Source organism: Oncorhynchus masou, chromosome 32, assembly GCF_036934945.1.
Source record: "Oncorhynchus masou masou isolate Uvic2021 chromosome 32, UVic_Omas_1.1, whole genome shotgun sequence".
In the NCBI taxonomy this organism is placed as follows: Eukaryota; Metazoa; Chordata; class Actinopteri; order Salmoniformes; family Salmonidae; genus Oncorhynchus; species Oncorhynchus masou.
In genome coordinates, this window is record NC_088243.1 from 1,983,073 (window position 1) to 1,990,572 (window position 7,500).

Here is a 7,500-nt window from a genome sequence, read left to right on the forward strand (position 1 = left end):
ATGCCATCTAAATGAACATAAAATTCGACATAACAATTAGGATCTGGCTGAAAATACTTGAATCAGTCATAGAGCCCATTGCCCTTTATGGTTGTGAGGTCTGAGATCCGCTCACCAACCAAGACTTCACCAAATGAGACAAACCCCAAATTGAGACTGCATGCAGAATTCTGCAAAAATATCCTCCAAGGTACAACGTAGAACACCAAATAATGCATGCAGAGCAGAATTATCTGCACATCATTACACCACTGTATATAGACATAATATGACATTTGAAATGTCTTTATTCTTTTGGAACTTTTGTAATGTTTTCTGTTAATTTGTATTGTTTATTTCACTTTTGTTGATTATCTATTTCACTTGCTTTGGCAATGTTAAAAGGCCCTAAAATTATCAAAGACTCCAGCCACCTTAGTCATAGACTGGTCTCTCTGCTACCACACGGTAAATGGTACCGGAGCACCATGTCTAGGTCAAAGAGGCTCCTTAACAGCCAAGCCATAAGACTCCTGTACATCTAATCAAAGGGCTACCCAGACCACTCTTCTACGCTGCAGCTACTCTCTGTTATTATCGATGCATTGTCACTACCTCTTCTGGCTAGGGGGCAGTATTTTCACGTTCGGATGAAAAGCGTGCCCAGAGAAAACTGCCTGCTACTTAGCCCAGAAGCTAAGATATGCATATTATTAATAAATTAGTAGATTTGGATAGAAACCCCTCTGAAGTTTCTAAAACTGTTTGAATGATGTCTGTGAGTATAACAGAACTCATATGGTAGGTGAAACACCTGAGAAAAATCCAATCAGGAAGTGGGAAATCTGAGGTTTGTAGTTTTGCAAGTGATTGCCTATCCAATATACAGTTTAACCTCTTGAAACTCTGGGGGCGCTATATCATTTTTGGATAAAAAGACGTGCCCGTTTTAAGCGCAATATTTTGTCACAAAAAGATGCTCGACTATGCATATAATTGATAGCTTTGGAAAGAAAACACTGACGTTTCCAGAACTGCAAAGATATTCTCTGTGCGTGCCCTAGAACGTGAGCTACATTCAAAACCAAGATGAAACGGCATCCAGGAAATCAGCAGGTGAATGCGAGAGGAATGAGCCTGCCCTTTCTGTCGTTTCCCCAAGGTGTCTGCAGCATTGTGACGTATTTGTAGGCATATCATTGGAAGATTGACCATAAGAGACCACATTTACCAGGTGTCCGCCCGGTGTCCTGCGCCGAAATTGGTGCGCAAACCTCAGCTGCAAGTATTTTCCCATGGAATTCAGAGAAGAAAGCAGGCTTCCACGAACGATATATCAATGAAGAGATATGTGAAAAAACACCTTGAGGATTGATTCCAAACAACGTTTGCCATGTTTCGGTCGATATTATGGAGTTAATTCGGAAAAAGTTTGACGTTGTTGGTGACTGAATTTTCGGTTCGTTTCGGTAGCCAAATGTGATGTACAAAACGGAGCGATTTCTCCTACACAAAGATTCTTTCGGGAAAAACTGAACATTTGCTATGTAACTGAGAGTCTCCTCATTGAAAACATCCGAAGCTCTTCAAAGGTAAATTATTTTATTTATTTGGTTATCTGGTTTTTGTGAAAATGTTGCGTGCTAAATGCTACTCAAAATGCTAAGCTAGCTTAGCATACTCTTACACAAATTAGTGATTTGCTATGGTTCAAAAGCATATTTTGAAAATCTGAGATGACAGTGTTGTTAAGAAAAGGCTAAGCTTGAGAGCAGGCGCATTATTTTCATTTTATTTGCGATTTTCAGAAATCGTTAACGTTACGTTATGCTAATGAGCTTGAGGCTATAAATAGAATCCCGGATCCAGGATTGCGCGACGCAAGAAGTTAAATGGGGTCATATTGCACTTCCTAAGGCTTCCACTAGATGTCAACAGTCTTTAGATCGTTGTTTCAGGCTTCTACTGTGAAAGGGGAGAGAAAGAGAGCTGTTTCTACCAGTGGTCTGGCTGAAAGCCTTGAGTTGTTGATCGCGTGTCACACGAGCTCCGTTCCCTTTCATTTCTATATAGTCTCCATATTGACTCTGTACCAGTACCCCCTGTATATAGTCTCCACATTGACTCTGTACTGGTACCCCCTGTATATAGCCTCCACATTGACTCTGTACCGGTACCCCCTGTATATAGCCTCCACATTGACTCTGTACAGTAACACCCTGTATATAGTCTCCACATTGACTCTGTACCGTAACACCCTGTATATAGCCTCCACATTGACTCTGTACTGGTACCCCCTGTATATAGCCTCCACATTGACTCTGTACCAGTACCCCCTGTATATAGCCTCCACATTGACTCTGTACCGGTACCCCCTGTATATAGTCTCCACATTGACTCTGTACCAGTACCCCCTGTATATAGCCTCCACATTGACTCTGTACCGGTACCCCCTGTATATAGTCTCCACATTGACTCTGTACCAGTACCCCTTGTATATAGCCTCAACATTGACTCTGTACCGGTACCCCCTGTATATAGCCTCCACATTGACTCTGTACCAGTACCCCCTGTATATAGCCTCCACATTGACTCTGTACCGGTACCCCCTGTATATAGTCTCCACATTGACTCTGTACCGGTACCCCCTGTATATAGCCTCCACATTGACTCTGTACCGGTACCTCCTGTATATAGCCTCCACATTGACTCTGTACCGGTACCCCTTGTATATAGCCTCCACATTGACTCTGTACCGGTACCCCCTGTATATAGCCTCCACATTGACTCTGTACCGGTACCCCCTGTATATAGCCTCCACATTGACTCTGTACTGGTACCCCCTGTATATAGCCTCCACATTGACTATGTACTGGTACCACCTGTATATAGCCTCCACATTGACTCTGTACTGGTAACCCCTGTATATAGTCTCCATATTGACTCTGTACCGGTACCCCCTGTATATAGCCTCCATATTGACTCTGTACCGGTACCCCCTGTATATAGCCTCCACATTGACTCTGTACCGGTACCCCCTGTATATAGCCTCCACATTGACTCTGTACTGGTACCACCTGTATATAGCCTCCACATTGACTCTATACCGGTACCCCCTGTATATAGTCTCCATATTGACTCTGTACCGGTACCCCCTGTATATAGTCTCCACATTGACTCTGTACCGGTACCCCCTGTATATAGTCTCCACATTGACTCTGTACCGGTACCCCCTGTATATAGTCTCCACATTGACTCTGTACCGGTACCCCCTGTATATAGTCTCCGCATTGACTCTGTACCAGTACCACCTGTATATAGCCTCCACATTTTGAGAGAGAGAGAGAGAGAGAGACAGAGAGACAGTGAGAGAGAGAGAAGGCCTAAACTCATCAACCTTTAGACTGAAGAGTCCCACAGGCTACAGAGAGGTCACTGTCCCACAGGCTACAGAGAGGTCACTGTCCCACAGGCTACAGAGAGGTCACTGTGCCGTCACTGTCCCAACAGGCTACAGAGAGGTCACTGTCCCAACAGGCTACAGAGAGGTCACTGTCCCACAGGCTACAGAGAGGTCACTGTCCCACAGGCTACAGAGAGGTCACTGTCCCACAGGCTACAGAGAGGTCACTGTCCCACAGGCTACAGAGAGGTCACTGTCCCACAGGCTACAGAGAGGTCACTGTCCCACAGGCTACAGAGAGGTCACTGTGCCACAGGCTACAGAGAGGTCACTGTCCCACAGGCTACAGAGAGGTCACTGTCCCACAGGCTACAGAGAGGTCACTGTGCCACAGGCTACAGAGAGGTCACTGTCCCACAGGCTACAGAGAGGTCACTGTCCCACAGGCTACAGAGAGGTCACTGTCCCACGGGCTACAGAGAGGTCACTGTCCCACAGGCTACAGAGAGGTCACTGTCCCACAGGCTACAGAGAGGTCACTGTGCCACAGGCTACAGAGAGGTCACTGTCCCACAGGCTACAGAGAGGTCACTGTCCCACAGGCTACAGAGAGGTCACTGTGCCACAGGCTACAGAGAGGTCACTGTCCCACAGGCTACAGAGAGGTCACTGTCCCAACAGGCTACAGAGGTCACTGTGCCACAGGCTACAGAGAGGTCACTGTCCCACAGGCTACAGAGCAGAGAGGTCACTGTGCCACAGGCTACAGAGAGGTCACTGTCCCAACAGGCTACAGAGGTCACTGTCCCACAGGCTACAGAGAGGTCACTGTCCCACATGTTAGAGAGAGGTCACTGTCCCACAGGCTACAGAGAGGTCACTGTGCCACAGGCTACAGAGAGGTCACTGTCCCAACAGGCTACAGAGGTCACTGTCCCACAGGCTACAGAGAGGTCACTGTCCCACAGGCTACAGAGAGGTCACTGTGCCACAGGCTACAGAGAGGTCACTGTCCCAACAGGCTACAGAGAGGTCACTGTCCCACAGGCTACAGAGAGGTCACTGTCCCACAGGCTACATAGAGGTCACTGTCCCACAGGCTACAGAGAGGTCACTGTCCCACAGGCTACAGAGAGGTCACTGTCCCACAGGCTACATAGAGGTCACTGTCCCACAGGCTACAGAGAGGTCACTGTGCCACAGGCTACAGAGAGGTCACTGTCCCACATGCTACAGAGAGGTCACTGTGCCATCACTGTCCCACAGGCTACAGAGAGGTCACTGTGCCACAGGTTACAGAGAGGTCACTGTCCCACAGGCTACAGAGAGGTCACTGTCCCACAGGCTACAGAGAGGTCACTGTCCCACAGGCTACAGAGAGGTCACTGTCCCACAGGCTACAGAGAGGTCACTGTCCCACAGGCTACAGAGAGGTCACTGTCCCACAGGCTACAGAGAGGTCACTGTGCCACAGGCTACAGAGAGGTCACTGTCCCACAGGCTACAGAGAGGTCACTGTCCCACAGGCTACAGAGAGGTCACTGTCCCACAGGCTACAGAGAGGTCACTGTCCCACAGGCTACAGAGAGGTCACTGTGCCACAGGCTACAGAGAGGTCACTGTCCCACAGGCTACATAGAGGTCACTGTGCCACAGGTTACAGAGAGGTCACTGTCCCACAGGCTACAGAGAGGTCACTGTCCCACAGGCTACAGAGAGGTCACTGTCCCACAGGCTACAGAGAGGTCACTGTGCCACAGGCTACAGAGAGGTCACTGTCCCACAGGCTACAGAGAGGTCACTGTCCCACAGGCTACAGAGAGGTCACTGTCCCACAGGCTACAGAGAGGTCACTGTGCCACAGGCTACAGAGAGGTCACTGTCCCACAGGCTACAGAGAGGTCACTGTCCCACAGGCTACAGAGAGGTCACTGTCCCACAGGCTACAGAGAGGTCACTGTGCCACAGGCTACAGAGAGGTCACTGTCCCACAGGCTACAGAGAGGTCACTGTCCCACAGGCTACAGAGAGGTCACTGTCCCACAGGCTACAGAGAGGTCACTGTGCCACAGGCTACAGAGAGGTCACTGTCCCACAGGCTACAGAGAGGTCACTGTGCCACAGGCTACAGAGAGGTCACTGTCCCACAGGCTACAGAGAGGTCACTGTCCCAACAGGCTACAGAGGTCACTGTGCCACAGGCTACAGAGAGGTCACTGTCCCACAGGCTACAGAGCAGAGAGGTCACTGTGCCACAGGCTACAGAGAGGTCACTGTCCCAACAGGCTACAGAGGTCACTGTCCCACAGGCTACAGAGAGGTCACTGTCCCACATGTTAGAGAGAGGTCACTGTCCCACAGGCTACAGAGAGGTCACTGTGCCACAGGCTACAGAGAGGTCACTGTCCCAACAGGCTACAGAGGTCACTGTCCCACAGGCTACAGAGAGGTCACTGTCCCACAGGCTACAGAGAGGTCACTGTGCCACAGGCTACAGAGAGGTCACTGTCCCAACAGGCTACAGAGAGGTCACTGTCCCACAGGCTACAGAGAGGTCACTGTGCCACAGGCTACAGAGAGGTCACTGTCCCAACAGGCTACAGAGGTCACTGTCCCACAGGCTACAGAGAGGTCACTGTCCCACAGGCTACAGAGAGGTCACTGTGCCACAGGCTACAGAGAGGTCACTGTCCCAACAGGCTACAGAGAGGTCACTGTCCCACAGGCTACAGAGAGGTCACTGTCCCACAGGCTACAGAGAGGTCACTGTCCCACAGGCTACAGAGAGGTCACTGTCCTACAGGCTACAGAGAGGTCACTGTCCCACAGGCTACAGAGAGGTCACTGTGCCACAGGCTACAGAGAGGTCACTGCCCCACAGGCTACAGAGAGGTCACTGTCCCACAGGCTACAGAGAGGTCACTGTCCCACAGGCTACAGAGAGGTCACTGTCCCACAGGCTACAGAGAGGTCACTGTCCCACAGGCTACAGAGAGGTCACTGTCCCACAGGCTACAGAGAGGTCACTGTGCCACAGGCTACAGAGAGGTCACTGTCCCACAGGCTACAGAGAGGTCACTGTCCCACAGGCTACAGAGAGGTCACTGTCCCACAGGCTACAGAGAGGTCACTGTGCCACAGGCTACAGAGAGGTCACTGTCCCACAGGCTACAGAGAGGTCACTGTGCCACAGGCTACAGAGAGGTCACTGTCCCACAGGCTACAGAGAGGTCACTGTCCCAACAGGCTACAGAGGTCACTGTGCCACAGGCTACAGAGAGGTCACTGTCCCACAGGCTACAGAGCAGAGAGGTCACTGTGCCACAGGCTACAGAGAGGTCACTGTCCCAACAGGCTACAGAGGTCACTGTCCCACAGGCTACAGAGAGGTCACTGTCCCACATGTTAGAGAGAGGTCACTGTCCCACAGGCTACAGAGAGGTCACTGTGCCACAGGCTACAGAGAGGTCACTGTCCCAACAGGCTACAGAGGTCACTGTCCCACAGGCTACAGAGAGGTCACTGTCCCACAGGCTACAGAGAGGTCACTGTGCCACAGGCTACAGAGAGGTCACTGTCCCAACAGGCTACAGAGAGGTCACTGTCCCACAGGCTACAGAGAGGTCACTGTGCCACAGGCTACAGAGAGGTCACTGTCCCAACAGGCTACAGAGGTCACTGTCCCACAGGCTACAGAGAGGTCACTGTCCCACAGGCTACAGAGAGGTCACTGTGCCACAGGCTACAGAGAGGTCACTGTCCCAACAGGCTACAGAGAGGTCACTGTCCCACAGGCTACAGAGAGGTCACTGTCCCACAGGCTACAGAGAGGTCACTGTCCCACAGGCTACAGAGAGGTCACTGTCCTACAGGCTACAGAGAGGTCACTGTCCCACAGGCTACAGAGAGGTCACTGTGCCACAGGCTACAGAGAGGTCACTGCCCCACAGGCTACAGAGAGGTCACTGTCCCACAGGCTACAGAGAGGTCACTGTCCCACAGGCTACAGAGAGGTCACTGTCCCACAGGCTACAGAGAGGTCACTGTCCCACAGGCTACAGAGAGGTCACTGTCCCAACAGGCTACAGAGAGGTCACTGTCCCACAGGCTACAGAGAG

The 7,500-nt window shown here is 50.9% G+C and overlaps 1 protein-coding gene across 3 annotated transcripts in view; it reads right to left on the reverse strand.

The window, feature by feature from the left end:
- Positions 1-7,500, reverse strand: part of atrn (attractin) — a 301,160-nt gene that overhangs the window by 156,695 nt on the left and 136,965 nt on the right. The window lies entirely within an intron of this gene.